Source organism: Heterocephalus glaber, unplaced genomic scaffold (assembly GCF_053883595.1).
Source record: "Heterocephalus glaber isolate CG9 unplaced genomic scaffold, H.glaber_assembly_v1.0 deba00001532, whole genome shotgun sequence".
NCBI classification, from domain to species: Eukaryota; Metazoa; Chordata; class Mammalia; order Rodentia; family Bathyergidae; genus Heterocephalus; species Heterocephalus glaber.
The window spans coordinates 32,335,090-32,361,680 of record NW_028258330.1 but is presented as its reverse complement, the minus strand read 5'-3'; the positions used below and the strand labels follow the sequence as shown (position 1 = coordinate 32,361,680).

The 26,591-nt window shown below is 43.1% G+C and overlaps 1 protein-coding gene and 2 long non-coding RNA genes across 6 annotated transcripts in view; 1 reads left to right on the top strand and 2 right to left on the bottom strand.

The window, feature by feature from the left end:
- Positions 1–398: 398 nt before the first annotated feature.
- Positions 399–4,164, bottom strand: LOC147824742 (uncharacterized). The gene is made up of 3 exons (XR_015442041.1): positions 3,987–4,164; positions 3,783–3,911; positions 399–2,867 (listed from the first exon to the last, which is right to left on the bottom strand). It is a non-coding gene; the product is annotated as an uncharacterized LOC147824742 (long non-coding RNA).
- Positions 4,165–4,395: 231 nt separating this feature from the next.
- Positions 4,396–26,591, top strand: part of LOC110346901 (uncharacterized) — a 40,439-nt gene continuing 18,243 nt past the window's right edge. For 2 of the 3 annotated variants that reach the window (XR_002391193.2, XM_087189004.1), the window contains exons 1-2: positions 4,396–4,580; positions 4,656–4,784. The gene's annotated coding sequence lies outside the window, so the exon portion shown is untranslated. The remainder of the gene's footprint in view (positions 4,581–4,655; positions 4,785–26,591) is intronic. The other variant, XM_087189005.1, reaches the window with a different exon arrangement.
- LOC110346903 (uncharacterized) lies at positions 24,092–25,709 on the bottom strand. 2 transcript variants are annotated; one of them, XR_015441924.1, is made up of 3 exons: positions 25,557–25,709; positions 24,519–24,718; positions 24,092–24,300 (listed from the first exon to the last, which is right to left on the bottom strand). It is a non-coding gene; the product is annotated as an uncharacterized LOC110346903 (long non-coding RNA). The 2 variants fall into 2 exon arrangements; XR_002391196.2 differs by having other exon boundaries at positions 25,358–25,696.

Here is a 26,591-nt window from a genome sequence, read left to right as displayed (position 1 = left end):
CAGGAACAAGCCAAGGATGCCCACTATTACCACTCCTGTTCCATATAGTTCTGGAAGCATTAGCCAAAGCAATTAGAAAAGAGAAAGAAATAAAAGGAATACAGATAGGAAAGGAAGAAGTTAAACTGTCATAATTTGCTGATGATATGATACTTTACATAAAAGACCGAAAAAACTTGGCCAGAAGACTTCTTAGATGTAACTGACAGATTCAGTAGAGCAGCTGGATATAAGGTAAACACTCAAAAAACAATAGCCTTCTATATATCCTTTTATTGGTACAATTTAGGTGTACAATAGAATGACATTCCTCATTGGAGATATGCACCTTCACATAATCTTTTGGTTCTTATTTTTCCCCCTTCCCCTGCCCTCCCTTCAACCCCTCCATCCCTCCCCTATTTACAAAGACTTTGTTTCCATTTTTTCATTTAACAATAGCCTTCTTATACACAAAAAGCAGACTCCCTGAGAGAGAAATTTGGGAAACAATACCTTTTACAATAGGATCCAAAAAATGAAATATCTAGGAATCAATCTAACAAAGGAAGCAAAAGACCTCTACATTGAAAACTATAGCACTCTGGAAAAGGAGATCGAGGAGGACATAAGAAAATGGAAAGACATCCCTTGTTCCTGGGTAGGAAGAACCAATATAGTGAAAATGGCCATACTTCCAAAACTGCTATATAGATTTAATGCAATGCTGATTGAAATTCCAACAATATACTTCATAGAACTAGAGAAAAGAATTCAAAAATTCATTTGGAACCAGAAGAGACCTAGAATAGCAAAACCAATTCTAGGCAATAGAGACATGGCTGGGGGTATCAAAATCCCCAACTTGAAACTACATTATGAAGCTACTGGGATAAAAAACCAGCATGGTACTGGCAAAGAAACAGAACCGAGGAGCAGTGGAATAGATTAGAAGATGCAGAAACAACTTCAGACATACTCAGCCACCTCATCTTTGACAAAGGAGTCAACCACCCTCATTGGAGGAAAGATAGTCTATTTAATAAATGGGGTTGGAAAAACTGGATCTCAACCTGCTAAAGATTAAAACTAGACTCATACCTATCACCATGCACTAAACGAAGATCAAAGTGGATTAAAGATCTAAATATTAAGACAAACACTAAACTTGCTGGAAGATAAGGAAGAACTCTTGAAGATATTGGCATAGGAAAAGACATTATTTACAAAACCTCAGTAGCACGGGAACTAGCACAAAGAATCAACAACTGTGATCTCATCATATTAAAAAGGTTCTGCACTGGAAGAGAAACCACCAACAGAGTTAACAAACAACCTACAATGTGGGGAAAAATTTTAAGCAGCTGTACCTCCGACAAAGGACTACTATGTAGAATATATAAAGAATTTAAAAAAATCAGACCCCTCAATTTCAAAGACTCAATTCAAAAATGGGCATCTGAAATGGACATTTCACAGACAAAGAAGAGCAGCAAATAAATATATGAAAAAATGTTCAGCATCACTTGTCATTCAAGAAAGGCAGATGAATAGAACACTGAGATTCTACCTTACCCCACAAAGAATAGCTGCTATGAAGAAATCAACCAATAACAAATGCTAGCGGGGGTCTGGTGAGAAAGGAACCCTTCTCCATTGTTGGTGGGAGTGCAGACTGGTGCAACCACTGTGGAAATTAGTATGGAGATACCTCAAAGAACTAGGGATAGAGGTCCAATTTGACCCAGCTATTCCCCTGCTGGGTATCATCCCCAAAGAATTAACACAGTCATACCACAGTGATATATGTGCACACATATTTATAGCAGTACAGTTTGTAATAGCTAAAGCTAGGAAACAGCTCAAGTGCCCATCAACTGCAAACTGGATAAAGATGTGGGATTTTTTTATAAAATGAAGTACTACTCAGCCATAAAGAATGAGAACTAGAGACATTTATAGCTAAATGATGCTTATTGAGGCCATACTCTAAAGTGAAATAAATAGGGCAAACGTGTAAATACCAAATAGTTTCTCTAGAGTGAGAAACTTAAAGTGTAATTAAGGATTTAAATGTTTAAAATGAATAACTGATAATTTGAAATAGGAAAAGGTCCAAAGGGGTAGGGGTAGTGGAAGGTGTAGGGCAAAAGAAAGAAGGGAAAGGAAAAATTATGAGAAAAGAAAAAAAAAATGGAAATGAAATCTATGTAAATAGGGAAGGCTGGAGGGGGTGAAGGGCGCACAGGTAGTGGGGAAAAAATAAGAACCTAGATACATCATTTTCAGGTACAAGCACCCAATGATAAATGTAAACTTAATGTATACCTAAAATGTACCAATAAAAGAATTTAAGGAAAAAACTAATTTCTGTGAGTGTAAGGAAACAATTTACAGAATGGGAGAAAATATTTGCAAATAATATTATCTAATATGAGGTTAATATCCAAAATTCAGTGGTGCCTTGGTTTTTCAACTTAATTTGTTTTACATTTTGGAGAAGATAGCTGCATTTGCGTTTCTGTGCGAGGAACATGGTCCTGGTCATGTTTGTCACCTGATGCGGAGTTTGTAAACGGAAGCAAAATTTGTGAATGCTTTTGTTTGGGAACCGAGTTGTTTGCAAAGAGAAGTGTTCTTGAATCGAGGCATTACTTTATCCAAGGAAATTCATCTTAACAAAACTGATTTTAAAGTAAGCAAATAATTTAAATATTCATTTCTCCAAAGAAATTTGGAAATAAGCACACAAAAGATTTTTAATACCATTAATTACTGGGAAAATGAAAATGAAAACCACACCATCTTCGGGCCAGGAATTGATCTTAGTGGTGCCGCCACTTGCCTCACAAAGGCCTGGTCCGGAGTTTGATCACCGCTACCAAAAACTAAACGAAACAAAACGAAACAAAAAAATATACTATCACCTCGTACCTTATAAAATCAACTTATACGCCATTTATAAGAAATAAACCTAAATAACATTAGAAAGATTAAAAAGGGAAAAGATTTATAAGTTAACATGGAAAATAGTAACAGTCATATCAGAAAAGTATGCAAAGGCATGAAACAGAAAAAAATGAAGAGTGAAATGAAGACAATCCAGAATTATGAAAGGAGGGGCAGAGTCTACATAAATGGAAAACAGAAATACTAAAGAAAAGGTGACAGACACACAAGAGCTGGCAATTGCAACATAATTTAGTGAATCTCTGACAGGTAGCTGAGGGCAAGGAAAAAAGATATGTTATTTAAACAGTATTATGAATGAAGTTGCATATATGCAGTCATTACAAAGTCTAAACTCTGAACCTTATAGAAAAATATTGCACCTATTTTTCCAGTAAAAGTAGAAGACTTAACTAAAAATATAAATAATCAGTTTCAACCAATCAAAAAAGCCTCGTAGGGGTTTCAAAAAGGAAAAAAGGTCGTATAGTTTTTAAATCAGTGTTAATTACTAAAACGAGGTAAAATATTAGGTCGTTTAAAAAATAATGCCTAGAAGTAAGGAAATGCAGGAAGGCAAATATGGTAATAGCAGTTCTTCATTTCTGGGAAACAGGATTATGGTGAATTTTATTTTTCTCCTCTTGCCTGACTCTACTTTTAAAGCTCTCCTTAATTATTACATTATATTTATGATGTGGACTTATTTTAATACCAAAACATAAATATTACATTTAAAAATACAAATACAAATACAAATGTTGTACTTCAAGCAAAGTTCACCCTTCTAAATGCATATGTTAAGAATAAAGAAAACTACCGCGCTCCCCGAGCCCCGCCCCCGCCTTGCCCACCTCTGCCCAATGCTGCTCAGGTGCTGCCTGGCTTCCTCCGCATCAGTGACGCCACAGCGCAGCCTCGCGGTCCTTGTCCCCAGGCCTTCAGGAGCCGCGGAGACCCAGCCCACTGCCATGTCCAGGAGCCTGAGGAAGAAGAGCCACTGGAAGAGCAAAGTCCGCAAGGGGCGGGGGGGCGCGGAGAACGGCCAGTTCCCCTACCTGGGTGACGTGCAGCTGGGCAAGGTGGCCTGGGAGAGCGGCAGCAGGCTGGTGTCAGAGGAGCTGCTCCTGGAGGTGCACTAGACTCAGGTGGCCGGGCTCGCCAGCAGGGACTTGCTGAGGTCATCAGGAACTTCGAGGGCCCGCTGCGGCTCAAGTGCGTCTGCCGACGATGACACGTAACACCGACCCCGCACGTGTGCGCCGCACACCTACGCCGCATGCCTACGCCGCACGCTGACCCCAAAAGCTACCCCGCACGCTGATGCAGCACGCCGAACTCGATGCCGAAGATGCCCGCCAACCCCCACTCCTACGCCAAATGCCAACGCCACACGCAGACTCCGTTCGCTGACCCGGCACGCTGATGCCACACGCCTAACCGCACACCAACGCCACACGCAGACGACGCACGCCGCTCACCTCGCCGGACGCTCTTGAGCCGCAGCGGGCCCTCGAAGTTCCTGATGACCTCAGCAAGTCCCTGCTGGTGAGCCCGGCCACCTGAGTCTAGTGCACCTCCAGGAGCAGCTCCTCTGACACCAGCCTGCTGCCGCTCTCCCAGGCCACCTTGCCCAGCTGCACGTCACCCAGGTAGGAGAACTGGCCGTTCTCCGCGCCCCCCCGCCCCTTGCGGACTTTGCTCTTCCAGTGGCTCTTCTTCCTCAGGCTCCTGGACATGGCAGTGGGCTGGGTCTCCGCGGCTCCTGAAGGCCTGGGGACAAGGACCGCGAGGCTGCGCTGTGGCGTCACTGATGCGGAGGAAGCCAGGCAGCACCTGAGCAGCATTGGGCAGAGGTGGGCAAGGCGGGGGCGGGGCTCGGGGAGCGCGGTAGTTTTCTTTATTCTTAACATATGCATTTAGAAGGGTGAACTTTGCTTGAAGTACAACATTTGTATTTGTATTTGTATTTTTAAATGTAATATTTATGTTTTGGTATTAAAATAAGTCCACATCATAAATATAATGTAATAATTAAGGAGAGCTTTAAAAGTAGAGTCAGGCAAGAGGAGAAAAATAAAATTCACCATAATCCTGTTTCCCAGAAATGAAGAACTGCTATTACCATATTTGCCTTCCTGCATTTCCTTACTTCTAGGCATTATTTTTTAAACGACCTAATATTTTACCTCGTTTTAGTAATTAACACTGATTTAAAAACTATACGACCTTTTTTCCTTTTTGAAACCCCTACGAGGCTTTTTTGATTGGTTGAAACTGATTATTTATATTTTTAGTTAAGTCTTCTACTTTTACTGGAAAAATAGGTGCAATATTTTTCTATAAGGTTCAGAGTTTAGACTTTGTAATGACTGCATATATGCAACTTCATTCATAATACTGTTTAAATAACATATCTTTTTTCCTTGCCCTCAGCTACCTGTCAGAGATTCACTAAATTATGTTGCAATTGCCAGCTCTTGTGTGTCTGTCACCTTTTCTTTAGTATTTCTGTTTTCCATTTATGTAGACTCTGCCCCTCCTTTCTCTCATAATTCTGGATTGTCTTACCTTCATTTTAACCTTCATTTTGTTCTGTTTCATACCTTTGAGTACTTTTCTGATATGACTGTTACTATTTTCCATGTTAACATATAAATCTTTTCCCTTTTTAATCTTTCTAATGCTATTTAGGTTTATTTCTTATAAATAGCATATAAGTTGATATTATGAGGTACAAGGTGATGGTGTGTTTTTTTGTTTCGTTTTGTTTCGTTTAGTTTTTGGTACCAGCGATCAATCTCCGGACCTTATGCTTGTGAGGCAGGTGGGGCACCACTGTGCCAAATCGCTGGCCCTGAGATGGTGTGGTTCTGATTTTCATTTTCATGAAACATCTTTTGTGTACTTATTTGCCACCTTTAATTTTCTTTGGAGAAATAAGTATTAAAATTATTTGCTTACTTTAAAATCAGTTTTGTTAAGTTGAAATTCCTTGTATAAAATAATGCCTTGAGTCATGAACACTTCTATGTGCAAATAATTTATTTCCCAAACAAAAGCATTCAAAAAATTTTGCTTGCATTTGCAAACTGCGTATCAAGTGACAAACATGACCATGGCCATCTTCCCCACACAAACACAAACACAAACTCAGCCATCCATGTTCCCCAAAATGTAAAACAAATTAAGTTCATAAACCAAGGCAACACTGCATTTTGGATGTTAACCTCGTATTAGATAATATTATTTGTAAATATTTTCTCCCATTCTATAAATTGTTTCCTTACACACACAGAAGTTTTAAAGTTTGATATGGTTCCATTTATCTGTTTTTTATTTTCTTTCCGACATTTTTTATTCAGGAAGTCATTGCACAATTCAGTGTTTGGATTCCTGATTCTTCTGAGAGTTTCATAATTTTAGATCTTGTGTTTCGATCTTCAATCCATATTGAGTCAGTTTTTGAATGATGTATAAGATAAGGGCCCAACTTCATTCTTTTGCAGGTGGGTATCCAGTGTTCCACACACCATTTGTTGAGGTTATTTTTTGCCATCATATAGTCTTGGTATCATTGCCAAATCATTTGGCCAGATATTGAAGAGTTTATTTCTGGGCTCTCTATTCAGTTCCACTGGTCTATGCGTCTGTCTTTAGGCCAGCGCCCCATTCTCTTAATTATTGTTGTTTTGTAGTATGTTTGAAGACAGGATGTGTGAGGCCTCCAGTTGTGTTGTTTCAGGATTGGGTTGGCTAGCTGGAGTCCTTTGTGGTTTCATGGAGCTTTGAGGATCACTTTTTTCTGTTTCTGCAAAGAACGCCATTAGGGTTTTGGTAGAGATTTCCTTGCATCTGTAAATTGCTTTGTGTAGCGTGGACATTTTATCAGTATTATGACTTCCAATCTACAATATATCTTCATTTGTTCTTATCTTTGATTTATTTAAGTGATATTTTGTTGTTTTTGTTGTAGAAGTCATTCACTTCTTTGGTTAAGATCATTCCTGGATATTTTTCTTCTTTTTCATGGTATATATTGTTCATGCTATATATTGATTTCTCAATTTTCTTCTCATGTTTGTCATTGTGAGTGTATAAAATGCGGCTGATTCTGTATTTTTATTCTGCAATTTTACTTTGGTTGTAATACTTTTTTATTACTATTTTTAGGTGTTTCTGGAGATAAACTTGTGTTACCTGTTAACAGAACTAATTTTATGGTTTTTTTCCATTTGTATGCCTATTTCTTGTCTGATTGTTCTAGTTAGAGCTTACTCACTAGTTGGAGTAATTCAACTTGTGAATAGTGGTGGTGAGACTTGATCTCCTTGCCTTTTACCTAATATCAGAGCAAAAGCTTTTAGTTCCTCCCTGTCAGTATGATCTGCAGTATGAGATTTTCGTATATACCATTTTCAATTATATAGCATTTTCTACCGTTTTCTATGTTCTCAGATTGATTTTTTTTTAATTAGAACTGCATGTTTGGTTGTATTAAATCATTTTTCTGTATGGATCAGGGTGATCACTTGATTTCTGTTCTTTATCTTGTTATAAGGTGATCGATTTTCATATGGTTAACAATCTTGCATCCCAGTAGTGAGTTGCCCTTATCTCCTGAGTTTGGGGGTTTCTACTCAGGCCTCCCTTCTGCAGCCTCTTTGGTGCTATACAGAGTTATAGTGCTGGAGCATCCCCTAGTGTCTACATATGGTACAACTGGTAAATATGGTACAGGTGGTACCCATGATACTGCAGACTCTGGTGCAAGATTCATGGTCTGTTTTCAGGGATCCCCTACCTAGGTTCTTTTCCTGTTGCTACTTGGATACAGCAATACACAAAGCAATCCTTCTGTCCCACGAAAAAGTAGATGTTTTGGAAAACTTCTGCAGCAAGGGAGTATGTCGCTTTAAATTTCCACTACCATTTTATCAGATTACTAATTTTCCTATAACCTTTTCAGTTGTGTGACCTGTATGAGATATATCTCCATTTGTGTTTGCCGCATTCCCGCCCCTCCCTTCAACTCTTTTTTCTTTGTATTTATAAAAGCTTTGTTTCCATTTTTTCCTTCTATTCTATTTTATCTTGTTGTTTCCCCCTCCCACCTCCCTCTTTCCCCTTCCCATTTAAACATTTTCTTCCTATTTTCCAATATCTATTATACATTTTGGACCTTATTTACCCTTTTGGTTTCTCACACCAGAGAAACAATGCAATATTCAAACATGTGTCTCATTGATGAAGCATATAGTCTCAAGGTGCGTCCGTTTACCTGGAAAGGTTTTTTGTTTTTTGGGTTTTTTTGTACCGGGGTTCAAACTCGGGACCTTGTGCTTGCAAGGCAGGTGCCTGAACTACTGAGCTAAATCCCTGGCCCTTGGTTATCTTTTTTTTAGTTTGAGCAGTAAGTACTCCATTGTATAAGAAACCACATCTTGTGTATTCATCCACTGAGGGGAATTTGGCCATCTTGTTTCCAAGATTTACCTATTACATATTGTGCTGTTATAACATTGTTGTGCATATATTGCTGTGATATAAAGCTTTTAATGATTTTGGGAAGATACTCCCCATCCTTTTCATAGTGGAAGAAATTTATATGCTCTTTAAAAACAGCAATGAAAAACTAGGAAATCTGCCTATGATTTCAGTTTCAAGAACTTTAAGTTTAATGTCAGGAACAGATAGATGCTTCATATGCAGCAGGCACAGTAGGAGGTGTGATTTTCCATCCCAAGAGTTCATTCTTTCTCAAGACACTGTGATCAGGGTCCTCACTGAGAGATCTGTTTATTTTGAGGAGGATTTTCTTTCCTGGGTTGCCTTCAGTTTCATTTCAGTTTCAATAGGGACCATGGAGTTCTTCCACAAATGTCCATAGCAGTTTTCCTTAATGAATAAAACAGTTTCAGTTTATATCCCCTGGATGGCCCAGAGTGGAGGATCCATAGCAGGTTGTAACTTTCAGGTCCACATGGATAGTTATTCAGCCTCGGACAGTGATCTCAATCACAAAGTGCAGTGTTCAGTGCTGCGACCTAGTGTGAGGGGACAGTAGGTGGTGACTGCAAGGTGCAGTCTTTGTGAGGCCTTCAGTTTACCTCCCTGCTGGGGCTGGTTACCTTTTACTCAGCCTTGTTTCTTTTCATGAGCCCATTGCTCCAGCTTGACTGGCTATTGAAACAGGTGGTTTCATATTCAGAGGGAACTCAGAATAGCCATATGGTTAGATCTGCAGTGTCTCCAAAAAGCCTCATGTGAATCAATTCACAGAAGAATTCATAGCTCAATGTGTTGTTAGGAGGTGGGGCTTGGTCAGGTAAGTGGTTCCCTGGGGCTGTACCTTCCTCTCTGGCTCCTCCCTTCCCTCTCTGCTTCTGGGCCACAGTGGATGATTGGAGCAGCTTTCCTTCCTGGCAGCCCCTTCCACCATGCCTTTTCAGCATCAGCCAGCGAACTATGGACTAAAGCTTCTGAGACTATGACCCAAAATAAACCTGTCCTCCTTTAAGTTGTGAGCGTCAGGTATTGTTTTTCAGCATCAGGAAAGTGACTAAAATGTTATATTTGTAGTAAATGCTATTCAATAGGTACTGATAACTATACTAAGTGAATAAAGAATACACATTGTATTCATCACTAGGTTAGGTGCAAGTGCTGGAACCCCAATTCAAACTAATTTCAGCAAAAAGTAATCCAGTCCTGTCATTGAGAAGCCATGTTTTCCTGGATGCAGGCACTATGCTCTACTTTGAAAATCATGACTACTTGCACTGAGCTGCTTCTCCTCTCAAGTGAGCTTTCTACAAGCTGGGGAAAAGGACTCAAACAATAGTTCCCAACTCCCAGCAGTAAAAATGGAAATGAAAACAAAACACAAAACCACAGGATCAGCCCACTGCAGACAGGCAGATCTGTGCACGCCCTACCAAGGTTCCGAGTCATGCGGAAGATGCGGAATCACCACGCTGAAGACAGGCAGCTACCTGGTTCCACACTACAAAGATGCAGAGGACACCAGACCACCAGACCAAGGTACTGAGTCCCGCTGCTCCTGGCCCAGAGGTAGGGGCTTCTGAGCCGCCGACCCACTGCTCCTGGTCCAGAGAAAGGGGCTTCCCAGCCACGATCCATCCCGCTGCTCCCAGCCCACAGGAAAGGGCTTTTGGGTCACCATCCCTACCACTGCTCCCGCCCCCGTCCCACCTCTCCCAGCTCAGAGGAGGTAATCTGTGCAGGTGCTGACAGCCCACTGCCCCAGTCGAAATGAGAAAACACCTGAATAAGTCTCAAAACCAGACTTCCAGATCACCTACAGCAACCCCAAAGGGAAATGAGATGGAACACTCTGGTACTCAACCACCTGGACCCACTGAACTGGCAACAAAAAGGGGTCTGGAAAAAATGAAATCAGAAATAATTTCTCAGATAACAGGAGAAATTGTGCCCCTAGTGCAAGACATGATTAATAAATCTAGAGAGGAGCTCAGGAACATGATGGAGTCTCAACATAAGAAACAAATAGAATCCATAAAACAGATGCAAATAGATTTCCAGGACATGAAAAACTCCATTGAAAGTCTACACAGCAGAATGAGCCAATGTGAGGACAGAATTTCAGATATAGAAGATAAGAGTGACCAGGAAAAGAAAAATTGCTTCAAAATTATAAGGGAACATGAGAAATCAATCCAGCAGCTGCTAGATGATGCAAAGAAGAATAACATAAGACTGATTGGGCTCAATGAAGAAACAGGAAAGAGTGGAGATGACATAAAAAATCTCTTCACAGAAATAATGGCAGAAAACTTCCCAAGCAGGGGAAAAGAGCTTGGCATACAGATAAGTGAGGCATATAGGACTCCAAATAGCCTTGTTCAAAAAAAATCTACACATAGGCATATAATTGTTAAGATTCCAGAAACACAACAGAAGAACAAAGTTCTACAAGCAGTCAGAGAAAAGAAACAAATCACATACAAAGGAAAGCCCATCAGAATCACAGCAGACTTCTCAACACAAACCACAAAGGCAAGAAGAGCTTGGAGTGACATATTCCAAGCCCTAAAAGAAAACAGCCTCCAACCCAGATTGATGTACCCTGCAAAACTATCTTTCAAAATGGATGGAGAAATAAGATACTTTCATGACAAAGAGCACCTTAGGAACTTTGTGAATACCAAACCAGCACTCCAAAGAATTTTACACAGTATCCTAGGAACAGACATTGAGGATCACAACCCCAGGAACCAAAGCAGAATGAACCCATCTGGCATGACAAGAAATTAAATGGAAAGGGGGAAGAACCCAACAAAAAGAAAAAGTCATGGCAATGACAAGTCAATATGTTTCAATTATAACCATCAATGTTAATGGTCTCAATTCACCAATCAAAAGAAATAGACTGGCAGAATGGGTCAAGAAGCAAAATCCAACAATATGCTGCATACAAGAAACACACTTAATTCAAAAGGAAACTCATAGACTGAAAGTTAAAGGGTGGAAAACAATACTCCATGTGACAGGAACCCGAAAAAAAGCAGGAGTAGCTATACTCTTTGAAAATCAAGTAGATTTCAAACCAACACTGATTAATAGAGATGAAGAAGAACACTACATCCTTGTAAAGGGAAGAATCCAAGAGGAAGAGATGACAATCATAAATATCTATGCACCAAACACTGGTGCACCCAACTATATAAAACAAATACTAATGCACATGAAAAGTCATATATGCACTAATACAATTGTAGTGGGGGACCTCAACACCGCACTGTCACAAATAGATAGATCAACTAGACTAAAAATAAGTAATGAAATACTAGAACTCAATCGAACTCTTGAACAAATGAACTTAACAGATGTTTAGGGTGTTCCACCCCACAAAATCAGAATACACATTCTTCTCAGCTGCACACGGGTCATTCTCCAAAATAGACTACATACTCACACACAGAACATGTTTAAGTAAGTGCAAAGGAATTGAAGTTATCCCCTGTATATTATCAGACCATAGTGTGATGAAATTGGAGATCCATAGCAAAAGAAACAAAAAATTTCATAAACACGTGGAAATTGAACAACACACTTCTGAATAACCAGTGGGTCATAGAGGAAATTAAAGAATAAATCAGATAGTTTCTTCAATTAAATGACAATGACAATACAGCATATCAGAGTCTATGGGACACAATGAAAGCAGTCTTATGAGGGAAATTCATAGCAGTGAATACGCATGTTAGGAAAACAGAACGATCCCAATTAAACAACCTGATGCTGAACCTCAAACTTCTAGAAAAAGAAGAGCAGGACAACCCCAAAGCCCATGCAAGGGAGGAAATTATAAAGATCAGAGGAGAAATCACTGCAATGGAGACTAAGAGAACGATACAAAAAAATCAATGAAGCTAAGAGTTGGTTCTTTGAAAGAATCAACAAAATTGACAAACCTTTAGCCAACCTTGTGAGAAAAACAAAAGAAAAGGCCCAAATCCATGCAATTAGGAATGAAAAGGGTGAAATTACAACACACCCAGCAGAAATCCAGAGGATCATCAATACCTACTTCCAGAACCTACACGCCAATAAGAGAAGAAATGGACAGATTCCTAGATACATATGAATTAGCAAAGTTGAACAAAGAAGACCTCTAAAAGTTCTGAACAACCCAATATCAGCCAATGAAATTGAAAATGTAATTAAAAACTTATCAACTAAGAAAAACCCAGGCCCTGATGGCTTCACTGCTGAATTCTACAAGCCATTTAGAGAGGAACTACTGCCACTACTGTTTAAACTCTTCAATGAAATTGAAAGGGAAGCAATACTCCCAAGTCCATTCCTGGAAGCAAGCATCACCTTGATCCCCAAAGCAGAGAAAGACCCAACTGAAAGAGAACTATAGGCCAATCTCACTAAGATGCAAAAATCCTTAATAAGATACTGGCAAACAGAATGCAGAAGATCATCAAAAAGATCATACACCCTGATCAAGTGGGATTCATCCCAGGGATGCAGGGATGGTTCAATATATGCAAATCAATCAGTGTAATACACTATATCAATAGAGCCAAGGACAAAAACCATATGATTATCTGCATAGATGCAGAAAAAGCATTTGACAAAATCCAACATGCACTTATGATAAAAACCCTGCAAAAAATTGGAATAGATGGTCTCCACCTCAAACTGATAGAAGCCATCTGTGAAAAACCAACAGCCAATATCATACTAAATGGTCAAAAACTGAAATCCTTCACACTAAAATCAGGAACAAGACAAGGATGTCCACTATCACCATTCTTGTTCAATATAGTTCTGGAAACATTAGCCAGGGCAATTAGACAAGAGAAAGAAATAAAAGTAATAAAGATAGGTAATGAAGAAGTCAAATTGTCATTATTTGCAAATGACATGATCCTCTATATAGAAGACCCCAAGAACTCCACCAAAAGTCTTCTAGGTCTTAATAACCAAATTCAGTCAAGTAGCTGGTTACAAGGACAACACACAAAAATCAATAGTTTTCCTCTACACCAATGACAGACTCACTGAGAGAGAAATAGGGCAAATAATTCATTTCACAGTAGCATCCAAAAAACTGAAATACCTAGGAATCATCCTAATGAAAGAAATCAAAGACCTCTTCTCTGAAAACTATGGCACTCTGAAAAGAGAGATTGAAGATGATATCAGAAAATGGACAGACATCCCCTGCTCCTGGGTAGGAAGGATTAATATAGTGAAAATGGCCATACTTCCAAAACTGCTATATAGATTTAAGGCAATTCCAATTGAGATCCCAGCAGCATACTTCATAGACCTCCAGAAAACAATCCAAAAATTCATTTGGAACAAGAAGAGACCCAGAATAGCAAAAGCAATTCTAGGTAACAGAGACATGGCAGGGGGTATCACAATCCCCAACCTGCAACTATACTACAAAGCTACTGTGATAAAACAGCATGGTACTGTCAACGAAACAGACCTGAGGACCAGTGGAACAGATTAGAAGATGCAGAAACAACCCCAGACAGACTCAGCCATCTCACCTTCGATAAAGGAGCAAAACACCCTCACTGGAGGAAAGATAACCTCTTTAATAAATGGTGCTGGAAAAATTGGGCTTCAACTTGCCAAAGATTAAAACTAGACCTGTATCTCTCACCATGCACTAAACTAAAATCCAAATGGATTAAAGATCGAAATATTAAAATAGAAACTCTGAACCAGTTGGAACAGAGGTTAGGTAGAACCCTTGAAGACATCGGTGTAGGAAAAGATTTTATGAACAAAACCTCAGTTGCCCATGAACTAGCACAAACAATCAACAAATGGAATCTCTTCTTATTAAAAGGCTTCTGCACAGCAAGAGAAACCACCAGCAGTGTGAAGAGACAACCCACAATGTGGGAAAAAAATCTTCACCTGCTCTTCCTCAGACAAAAGTCTACTATCTCAAATCTATAAAGGACTTAAAAAGGTCAGACCTCCCAAATTTAAAGACCTAATCCAAAAATGGGCATCTGAAATGAACAGACATTTCTCAGACATAGAAGTAGAAATAGCAAATAAATACATGAAAAAATGTTTAACATCACTGGTCATTCGAGAGATGCAAATGAAAACAACGCTGAGATTCCACTTCACTCCAGAAAGAATGGCTGCTATCATGACATCAACCAATAACAAATGCTGGTGGGGCTGTGGGGAAAGAGGAACCCTGCTCCAGTGCTGGTGGGAGTGTAGACTGGTGCAACCACTGTGGAAATCAGTATGGAGATACCTCAAAGAACTAGGTCTGGAAGTCCCATTTAACCCAGCTATTCCCCTGCTGGGGATCTTCCCCAAAGAGTTAAAAGAATCATACCACAGTGATATATGTGCACCCATGTTCATAGCAGCACAGTTTGTAATAGCTAAAACTTGGAAACAGCCCAAATGCCCATCAACTGGAGACTGGATAAAGAAAATGTGGGGTTTTTTTATAAAATGGAGTACTACTCAGCCATAAAAAATGAGAAATTAGAGACATTTATAGCTAAGTGGATGCACATTGAGGCCATACTCTTAAGTGAAATAAATAGGACACACACATGTAAATACCGAATAGTTTCTCTGGTGTGAGAAAGTGAAAGTGTAAATAAGGACTAAATGTATAATAGGTAATGTGAAATAGGAAGAAAAGGGGCAAAGGGGAAGGAAGTGGGAGGGCTAGGGGAAAGGATAGAAAGGAATGGGATTAATATGAGAAAATGAAAAAATAGGAACAAAATCTTTGTAAATAGGGAGGAATGGAGGGGTTGAAGGGAGGGCTGGGCAAGGGTGAAAAACAAGAACCAAGAGAGACTATGTAAAGTTGCAAATTTCCAATGATGAAAGTCATTATATTGTATACCTAAAATGTACCAATGATTAGAATGAATAATTGATAATGTAAAATAGGAAGAAAAGGTCCAAAGGGGTAGGGGTAGTGGGAGGGGCAGGGGAAAGGAAAGAAGGGAAAGGGAAAATGCTGAGAAATGGAAAAAATGGAAATAAAGTCTTTGTAAATAGGGAAGGGTGGAGGACGTGAAGGGAGGGCTAGGAATGGGGAAAAAATAACGAAGATGCATTATGTAAAGGTCCAATTCCCAATGAGAAATGTAATTGTGTTGTATACCTACAATGTACCAATAAAAGAATTGAATTTTTTTTAAAAAAGCCCAAAACCACAGGAGCAGCAAAACTCTCCCTGTCTGCCTGGGAATCCCTGGAGGCTTCCTGGCTGAGATTGCAGTGTTTGTGCTTTGCTCAGCTCCAGGTGGGCACTAGGTCCCTGTACATCCCGTGCTTTTACCCAGGATGGAGCAGTGACCCTCTGAGGAAAACAGGAGCCCTGTTAACAGAGGGACACCTGTTGGTGGCAGACCAAAGTAACAAAGAATCCCCTATAAATCAGACTACCTAAAATAGATGCAGTCTGTTTATTCCTTCTGATGCTGCACAATCTCCCCTCTGGATTAAGCAGTCCTGCATGAAAGTGGCACAGGAGAACTGCGGCATTTTAGGCCCATGGACCTGCTTGTGTTGAACTTGGTAGGATGCTGTGTTATCGTGTCTCAGTGAAGGGCAGTGTACTGAGAAACCCTGAGGAATGCCTGCTGCTATTGGAAGACAGTACTGAGGACACCACTCTAGTTCAGTCTCTGTGTCATAGGATGCCATGGGCAAAAACACCAGGAAGAGTCACACTGTTTCCAAATACCTTTTCAACTTCACTTTGTGAACACAGTGACTTCTGAAATGGATAAGGTGCCCTTCCTTGCCTTGCTAGAGTGACAGAAACAGTTTGACAGCTTGTCTTAATCAAGTCTACCTGGCTTCCAAGCATGGCAAGTTTTTAGTGCTAACCGCACTCTTTTATTGGTACTTTACATTTCCTTCAGTGCGATCGTCCAATTGTTTTTTCTTTATCCTTTTGGACTATGTATCTTTTATAAACTTCCTTAAACCTTTTGTGAGAAAAAGTTGAGAGATATATACACAGAGAGAGAGAATTTTGTGAAAATTTCACTCCATGGATTGGAAAATCACCACAAAATCAGTAAATCTGCTTGGCTTTGGCAAGAAGTTTATTAACAGCATTTATTTGGGTTTAAGTTTTAGACAAAGAAATTGTGAACACCACAGAATGGGTAGGTTGATGAAGGGGTCACTTTTTACCCAATGAAAAACATTTTGAGCTTTGAATAGATTGTGAGCTCTTACACTAAGATAAGCAGTGGCCTGTGTCAGGCTAGGAAAACCATGCTTAAAGGTGAGCTGTATCCAAACTGTGTTCATGTATCTGGAAGTTAACTATTCCTTTTGAATATCTATTTGCCATGTAATGTCAGTTAAGGAAAAAAAAAAGTTTTCATTTGATTTAAAGTGGAAATGCTCGCCTATGGCTCGTGGACGAGTACTGTCCCATATTCAGTTTTTCATAAGAATTTTACTGAAAGAGACATACTGTGTTTATTAACTGTGTTTGGTTAATAACTGTGTGTTTGGTTAATTACAGTGTTATTAACTGTGTTTGGCTGGTTTGGGGGCCCTCACAGTGGAGTTTAGTAGCTGTAACACAGACGGTATGGCAGATGGTAAACTTTCCTCTATGCTGTAGGAAGGCAAGTGCCTTGCCTTTTGGTACACTTAATGACACCATATTGATGCTTAAATCTTACTAAAGAAGGTGTGAATGAATGAATGAAATGAAAAAATAAATTTGACAAAATTTTATTTTACAAAAATAATACGATGCATATAATACGTTTGAGGAGGATTTGTGTGTGAGTGGCACTTCAGCTGGGTCTGGAAGTTGGGGTGGGGCTTGGCCAAGGTCAGAAGCAGAGAGAAGTCAATGCAGAACTGTATGTGGGTGGCATTGGGTACAGAATGGGACAGAAAGACAGCAAGGCACTTGATTGGGAGAGGAATCACATAATGTGTTAGCAGAGCTGAGTCTCCCAGAAATGTTTTCCATTTTAAAGTAATTAGAATATAATTTACAGTACTTTGTTTTTAAAAGCAGTATTTCCCCCAAATAATACCTGAAGTCTTCATTTCAGCAAAAATGTTAAATCTACCTTGTTTATTTTTACAAGTGTTCTCATGATTTGTCAAACAGATACAGGTCCTGATTCCATTGGACCTGTCTTATAAAACTGTGGACCAGTGGGAGAGGGAGTGCAGCTCCAAGCAGCTTGTGAAGTGACTGGGGTCTGGTCAGTGTGGCGAAGTCTGGGAAGGCTGTGGAACACCACCGCTCCAGTAGCTGTGAAAACATGAAGACCAAGTGTGAGAATATGGGAGGTTAACACAATATGCTGACTTTTATGAGCACAGTTTTGCACTGTGAACCCCCAGGATGTGGTAGGGCAGCAATTGCTGGCATGAAGCAGGTATTGCCATCATTCTGTCCACCCCAGGTGACCATGACCTGTGGCCAGGCTCTGAAACATCAAAGCCAGGATGGGCCTCGGTTCAGTTAATTGCAAAATCTCCCCTTTCAAGAGTCCAGTGCTGCATTTCTTCTCTAAACATTGTCTTTTCTATTCCAGTGGTTTTCCTCCCTTTTGCTCCAGGCCTTTCCAAAAAAATAGTAAGAATACTTAAAAAACTCAAATGGCATCTTGATGCTGTGCTGTTCAGGGCATAACAATTTTTTACACACCAAATTGTATATTCTAAAAAGGTAAAACAGTCCATCTAAAAGACTTCATATTTGAAAATATAGTAACTATATTTCCCATCTTGATTGTCCCTGTGGTAGGAAGGAAAAATATACTGAAACTGATATTCAGTCACCCAGGTATTATCCCCTCTGTGATAGATGTGGAGTAAGAGAATCCAGAGTGATTAATTAAATTTCTGAAAATTTACTGTTCATATACTCTTGAGGAAATTTTTGAACTACTGTATGGTTCAGTTTTCTCATTTGTAAAATGCAAATATTAATAAGGCCAAGCTAGCAGATTTATTATGAAGATAAAAGAAGTAATTAATAGAAATACTTTGCATAGTGCTTGGATCATAGTAAGTGATGAATACAAAATGTTGTTATGATTAAAATTTTAGTAATTTCCATTGCTGGGATTTTAACCCGAATCTGTGACTGTTGTGGCATAACCTTTGGAAGTAACATTCTGTCAAAATGTAACATTAAGTTGGCAGCTTCATATCTGCTTCCAACAACATGGGTAGGAATAATAAGCATAGGTCACTAGCACTGCAGGTGCTGAGCAGCATGAGGGGTGTCGAGCGCAAGGGCAGGAGCAGGTGTTGTGGGACCCACAGAGGGCACAGAGCTTCTCTGAGGTGTTAGGGCTCCAGGGTCTGTGTGTGTGTGGGGGCCTCTCATGATGATCAAGGAGGATCCTTGCCTGCTGTCACTGAGCCTGAATGGGGGGCCAGTGGGCACAAGGTGTGCCTGGGAGCCCAGTGGGGCACGTGGGAAACCACAGACTGTGTCCCACAACCACCTTCCCAGTACACACTCCTCTACTATGCTTCCCTTGTTCTTCCTCTGCCTGACTTACTGTACTGAGTCTCTTCCTTGTTCTCCCAAGACCCCCAGGCCCTGTGATGGGATGATGAGAGGAGATGCTGTGTGTGAAGCTGCCCAAAGTCCAGAGTCCCTGGCCTCTGCTGTCACCCAGCAGGTGTAGTGAGTGGAAAAATCAGGGTCGCATCACTGCGGTGCCTTTTTCTACTTCTCTTCCTTTGTTTCCCATGCCTTTGTCATCCATCTATCTCTCCTCCTGTCCCTGTCCTCCTTTTTCCCTGCCACCGACCCAGCTGGCCTTGTGCTGCACATGGCTGGCTTGGGGACTACTCTGTGCTCCCAGTCCCTTCTTGGCCCAGGGAGAAGCCAGTAGTCCAGGAATGGCTGATCTGTTGACATCCAGAGCAACCTTGAACCAACAGGCTGGTGCTCTTCGTACAGGATCTGGGGTTGAGGGTAGCAGGAAGCCCTGTTCTTGGCATATCATGGCCTCAGGCAGCATTCAGGACCAGATGCTCTCAGAGGACTTGGTGGTCAAAACCAAGTCTTTAGGTCAAGCTGTAGAGCATCCCAGGGCCTGGCCCAAGCTTTGGGTCCCTGTGTGAGTTGGGCTTACCTGGATATTTGGGAGATGAGTGTGGATCTTCCTGGCTGGCCGGATCCAGGTGGGCACTGAGCATGTATGGGGGACATACATGGGGGACAGGCAGAATTGCACCTGGCCAAGGAGCCCTGGAGGGTGTGCCAGAGCATGCAGCTGGGCCTTCAGGTCTGGACCACATTGGCAGAAAGTTAAATAAAGGTGCACCAGCCCACTTAGGTCATGGGACACAAGGTTCCCCAGTAGGGCCACCCATCCCTGTCCCGGGCCCAAGACCTGATCCTCCCTTTGCCAGCCATTGTCTGTCTGTGTTATGGGGCCTGGAGGTGATGTCATGGCTTGCTGCTGGCTTGTCCCTGGGTCCTTAGGATCTGGACACCAGCTGGGCCAGGAGGTCCCAGGGGACCCTTGTGTATAATGCACCCATGGGATGTGCCTCTTCCCCAGCTCTTGGGCCTCAGGTGAGGAAGACTCCTGAAGCTGTCTTCCTTTCCTTTTGTTAAAGGCCAGGTAGTTGCCAGGCTGCCCCTGGTTCCTCCCCTGCCTGCCCACCGGTGGCAGAGTCACAGTGTATAGCTCTCAAAACACAGGGTGCTTGTGAGGTTGTTAAGGCCACTGGGGTGGGAGTGGGTAGTGTTCTGAGGGACTGTTGAGTGGGGAAGCCACCCATGTATTTCCCTCCTAGGCCACACTGATGCTGGGATCTTGATGTGTGCAGCAGAGTATATTTAGATAAGTTAGATAAGTTAGATAAGTATATTTGAAAGCCCTTACTAACCCTCTCCCACCCAGCCCTCTTCACACCAGCACAATTTTCAAAGACCCCTGGGGAGGGTGTAAGGTGGAGAAAGACCAAGACCTTTCTTTGAGAGAGCAAGTGTAGAGGGAGGTGCATATCCAACTGTCACTTCCAGGCTGACCTCAGAGCCTGAATCCTGGGACCAGAGGAGATGGCAGTTCCGGCCACACTACTAGAACTGAGGATCGGGGGCTTGAGCAGAGGTCCAAAGGCAGGTGTGGGAGACTGAGGCCTCCTTGAGGAGATTTGCCTGAGTGCTGTGTTCACTTTCTATTCCGTTACTCAGTCCTTACTGGGTGTTGGGAGTGACTGTTCCTTGTGTCCCCCTAGGATGAGCTGATGCTGGGGATCTCTGGCAGTCAGCACACAGCACGCTTTCCTTGTGTCTGCACTGGGCTGTGCACAGAGCAAAGTGCTGTGACATTGCACATTCCTATGACAGCAGCATTAGCCACAGAGATCCTATCAGCCTGTGTGTAGCTTCAGGACAGAGGCGGCTCTGTGCATCAGGGTTGCATCTGCCTGAAGGACCCTTGCCTGCCAGGTAGAGGGTCTGAGTCTATCTGGCTTTGCTTGACTTGCTTATCCTATTTTTTTGCATTTGTCAAAATTTCACTTCTCTTTTTTGTTTATAATTTGAATATTTTAAATTTAATATAATAAAATTGTAATGTTTGTAATTTGTTACATGAGTTTTATTAGTACACAATTGCAGTACATGATGATTTAATTCATGGTGAAGTTGGTACATCTAATGTGTAAAATGGAAATTGGGCCATACTTGGATGTATTATGGTGCAATCTATAGAGCATAGATTGCTCTCAAAGTCGCTTCTATGGAGCAGACAGTCCCTGTCAACAGGCATTTCCACCTCGGGTCCAGACTCTGTCTGGATGATCCTTTCTTCATGGCAAGTGCAGTTAGTAGCTGTGCACAGTGTGAGAGCCCAGCAACATCTGGCCAGGACAGGGAGGGGGAGAGTGTGTGCAGTCAGGGAGGGGGCCTAGGACCACCCAGTGCAGGTCATGAGCTGTGGGATATTCGTGGAGACTGACAGGCTTGTCCTGGTCACTGCCCAGCTGGCCCTGCTGAAAGGTGGAAAGAAGTGGGGTCTCAGCACATCAAGGCAGTGTGGGAGGGAGGTCAGGGCAGAGCCTGCAGTCACCACCCAGACTGGGCGGCACTAGAATGATGGTTACACTGAGATTCACTGGTCTCTCACGGAGATGCACCCTGCTGGTGGAGTCCACACTCCTCACCAGAGATACCAAACTACCTCAAGTTCTAAAGGTGGAAACTCAGGCATAGAGGTCCATTTTGGAGTTTGTGTTTCAAAAATCCTTAGAGAAGCCAGTTGAGGTGGTGCAGATCTGTAATCCCAGGACTGAGGGATTAGTACAGTCCCTGGGAGGCTAAAGCAAACACATCAGAAGTTTGAGTCCTGGCTGGGTAAGTCAGCTACTTAGTGAGATTCTGTGACAAAACTAAAATCAAAATTTAAATGAGCTGGTGATGTAGCTCACTGAGAAAGTCCTAGGTTCAACCCCCAGTATAAAAACCAATTACTGATTTGTATAGTACCTAGGTCAAGAGTCTTGCAGTGTCCATCGGGCAAAATTGGACCAATCATCCCTTGGAACCTTGAGCCCCTGGTGTCCAGGATGCTCTGAGATTTCATATTTTAAAAATAAAATTCAGTCAAAATCTAGAGAACGATTTTTCTTCACCCAGGAGAAGTGCGGCTGTGGTGTCCTAGCCCACTGTCTTCTGAGACTCATGAGCCCTTTCCCGGATTATGTGGCCAGGGAGAAATCTGACTGCACTGCTGTGAAAAACATAGAGTAGGTGAATTACAGGGATATAATAGGAGTGGTGCCCAGGGACTAGGTGCAGGGGTGAGGGAAGGAACCACTCGCTGGTACAGCACTGAGTAAAATGCCCTGGACCTGGACAGAGGTGTCATGTTTACAACACTGAGCAGGCACTTCGTGTTCCCAGGCTAATCATTTTAAACAACAGTAAAATCTTAAATTTTATTTAAAAATAACCCTATCATGTACATAAATCCAGAAAATAAGTGGAAAAGTAAAGAAGAAAACATGAGCAGCAGTAATAGAGGGGCGTGGCAGGTGTGGGGCAGGACCTGGCCCCAGGGGGAGGTCAGGAGGTGACACTTGCTGAGGAGCCACCAGGACCCCCAGTTATGCAGCTGGAGGAGAAGGGGTTCCTGGTGCTCCCTCTGGCTGTGGTGCCAGAGCTGGGAAGGGAGCTGCAGGTGGAGCTGGCACAGGCTCTGCAGCTGGGACTTCAGCTTTGACTGGAGCTGCTCTTGGAGTTGAAAGAGAAGAAAAGTTCACCAACGGTCCATGTTTCTTCCTGGGGCATAACCATCCCGCTGCCTGTCAGCTCTGTGCAGGAAGCCTCCCCCAGAAATTCCCCCCAGACAGCAGCCCTCTGACTACTGAATGTCACAAGGTTACTAGGACACCCAGTACCAGAACGCTCTCTCTGTGTCCAAAGGCCCATGACTCCCCACATGCTCACAGCCTCATGCCACAGCCCTCCTTGCCCTTGGGCTCTGCCTCAGTGGGCTAGGCATGCTCCAGCTGGGCCAGGACAAGTTTGGCAGTGTGATGCACCTGGGAGCACAGCTCCAGCAAGGAGTCAAGGACAGAGGACATAGATCTGGACAAGGCAGGTGGGAGGCAGAGTGAGAGGTCTGGCCATTCCTCCCACACTACGTGCCCAGCAAACACGCAGGGAAAGACCAGTGAGCCTCCTGCCCAGTCTGTGCATGCTCCAGCCCCATCCTCTCCCACCCCCAGTAGAGCAATCCTGGCCCAAGCAGCCCTGAGTGCCTGACAGAAGGCTCAGTGAGAGAGTCTTTGTTCAGGGGTGTGACCTCCTGTCTTCTTCAGGGCAGCTGGATACAGTGTCTCCCTGCCTGTCCCCACTGTCAGCTCCATGAGGACAGAGTCTGGTTTCTGGTGTGTGATTGTACTCAAGGGCACAGGGCTGCTGCTCCATAACTATCTGAGAAGTGAGGGACAGTAGGCGTCTGTGCTGCCCTGCCTCTCCTGAGGCTTTATGGTATGTAGTGCTATGTTGCCTGGTGTCTGTGCCGCCTCTGGACTTCTTTGCACTGCTGTGAATCCACATCAAGGGAGGAAAGGAGGGGCTTCATCTACTGTAATTTGAGTAATACCTGCTCTGATTGTCACTGTGTAGACACCAAATATCACCGAAACTCGAGAGTGCAGTGATTGTATTTGCTGTGGTTATTGGTTCATGATCTATACCTGGAAAAGTGTCTGCACAGAGTTTGTCTTCATGTATGTTGGTAAAGTGATGAGGCACCTGCTCTTCTATGATGTCTGCGTGGCCTGGGGCCTTTGCACACCCCAAGGTTTCCTGCTCTGGGAACACTGTGAAGCCAATAGAATGATTATGCAATCTTTACACTGACCAGCACAATTATCCCTAAGTGCAGGGCTCAGTCAGGGGGATACACAGCTTTGTAGAGGGGATGGAAGATCATCTATGAGAATCAGCAGGGCTGCCTTAGCTGATCTTCCTTGGGAGGAAGGCCATGATCAACCCCATTCCATCCAGTAATCACAATGTGAGCTTCATTTTCTCAGAACACCATGGCTCAGAGTTGCAAGTGAGACTGAGAGGGACTTGCCCCTTCCCAAGACTTGGAGCCATGGTGGCCAAGTCCACCGTGCTGCTGAGAGCAGAACTCACCTTCCCACTATCCCCTCCTGTGGGGAGGAAATGCAAGCCCTTCTGGGGTCTGGGAAGGAGGGCCCGTTGATGGGCCAGCTGCCCAGGAAGGCCTGCCCCGGGGCTTCCCTCAGGGTGTCGGGCATGCCTTTCTGTGCTGTCCTCACTGTGCACACCTCTGCCAGGCTCTGAGCCCCCTGATTTCCAGTCTGTGAGGGAACAGTGGGGAGACATGGAATTGGCGTCCCACTCATGACTCAGCAGGAGGGATAGAGGATAAAGCCTTGATCAAACTCTGAATTGCCCATGGTGGCTCCTACTAGGAGGGCACAGGAAGATCCTTATATTAGAGTTCAATTTCAGAAGAGACACCTAGAAATACTAGCATTTCCGGCCAGTTTGTTAGCTGAGGAGAGGTTGTGTGTACCTCTGTGTATTAAGAGCAACATCCCATGGGTCCTGAGGCCCCTCCCAGGTAGAGATGAGGATGGATGCCTGGGCCAGGAGTTACAGTGAGGTGAAATGGCCGAATGAATTCATGGCAGGATTGAAGTGACACCTTGTCCAAGTCCCGTTCTTGGGTGTCCAGCCTGTGGGTGGTGACCTTGCCCCTGGCCAAGGTGGAGGCTGAGAAGAGAGGATGTGGATCTTGGTGACATGGGACCTGGACACCTTTGGGAGCAGGACCCTGGCCCACTCTTAGCAAGCCCTACAGGGAAGAGGTGAAGGTGTTTTCTGTCCCCAAGGGGCCTCTCTGTCCCAGTGTGACCTCAGAACAGAGTCCCCCCGCTCTCTCTCACACACACACATACACACACACACACAAACACACACCCTGTGCCTGAGCTGGCACCTGTTGTTATCTTGGCCCAGTGTCTGTCATAGGCACATGGCACACAAGCCCCAGTGACAGCTCCAGCCCAATGTCCTGATCTCCGATGTGCACCTCTGATGGGACAATGTGCCACAGCTGGCAGGCAGAATGTGGTGTTTTTGCCCCAGGTAACCTTGTGCTCCCCAAACGCAAACAGCTCTGTCAGAGGCTTCAAACCCAGGAGCACAGGAGATGGCTCCGGAGGCTGTGGATCATCCCTGGGCAGTGGCCTTCTCCTGCCAGCCCTGTCATGGGTGCGATGTGACAGGACCCTGGGCTCACAGCCTCCCAGCACCCACTCCAGCCCAGGAGGAACTTCTCTCCTGACCCTGTCCTCCCACCCCCCACACAGAGAGTGAAGACCTAGGGTGGGAGTGGTGCAGGGGACTCACAGTGGTGGGCAGGCCTAAATGTTCTTGCCCTGGACTCGGTTGCTCAGAGTGCCTGGTGGCCAGGCCCAGGGAGACCTGCCCTGGGCTCCCTCTCATCTCAGGCCCCGAGGTCTCTGGATGTGGTGAGACCTGCCCTATGCTGCCCATGAGCACTGGGTGGTTCCTGGTGCGTGGCCTGTAGCATCTAGACTTAGCCAACCTCTCACTTGTTCCCAAGTGCTTTCCCTCTGTGGGGTCCTGAGGCTGCAGCCTGGAGCCCTGGGACAGCAGCACAGCATGTTCACTGCTGACTCTCTCCAGCCAAGGGACTGTTAGGCAACCTTGGTGAGACTGTGGTGCCCGGTGACTCCAGGGTTCCAAGTTCTGTTGGAACCTGTCACCAAGGAAGTGAGGTCATATGCTGGGGTCCATAAGAGGAGTCTCTCCCTCCGAGAAGAAGACCCTGTGTCTCCTTCCTTTATTTTTATTTTTGTTTTGGCAGAAAAATCTACTGTTGTTTCATGTATATTCCAGAAGTTTTTTTACAATTATGGAGCTTTGAAAACAATATTATTGGTACATTTTATATAGACATACTAATCATAGTCATGCTGGGGAATATGGCTCTCTACATAATGTGTATTGATTCCCTTTTCCCCAGTCCTCTACCCTCTCTTTAACTCTTCTTCCCCTCCTTAGTTACACAAGCTTTACTTCTATATTTTCTTTCAATTGTTTTTTCCTTGTCCCTTATTTAATTTCCCCCTCCCACCTCCCTGGTTCTCTTTTCTATTTGGACATTTTCTTTCCACTTCCTAATATCCCTTATACATTTTGCACCTCTCTTACCCTTTTGCTTTCTCACACCAGGGAAACACAGTATTTTAAAATGTGTGTTTGTTTAATTTCAATAAGGACTGTTTTCTCAAGTTACATCAGGCCTCTCATGTTTATCCTTTTTTGTGGCTGATAAATGCTCCATTGTAGAAAAGAAACCCCTGTATCTTTTTTTCATTAAGTTTCTTGGTACATTTTAGTTATAAAATACACTTACAGTCCTTGTTGGGGATCTTGTGCCTTTGCATGCTGTATCTTAGTTCTTATTTTTTTCCCCATTTCCCTGACATCCTTTCACCCCCTCCACCCTTCCCTATTTAGAGACTTTGTTTCCTTTTTTTCCTCTTCTCCTTTTTTTTTCTTTTCCCTTTTTTCCTTTCCACTACCCTTCCCAATTCTCCAACTCCTTTAGACCTTT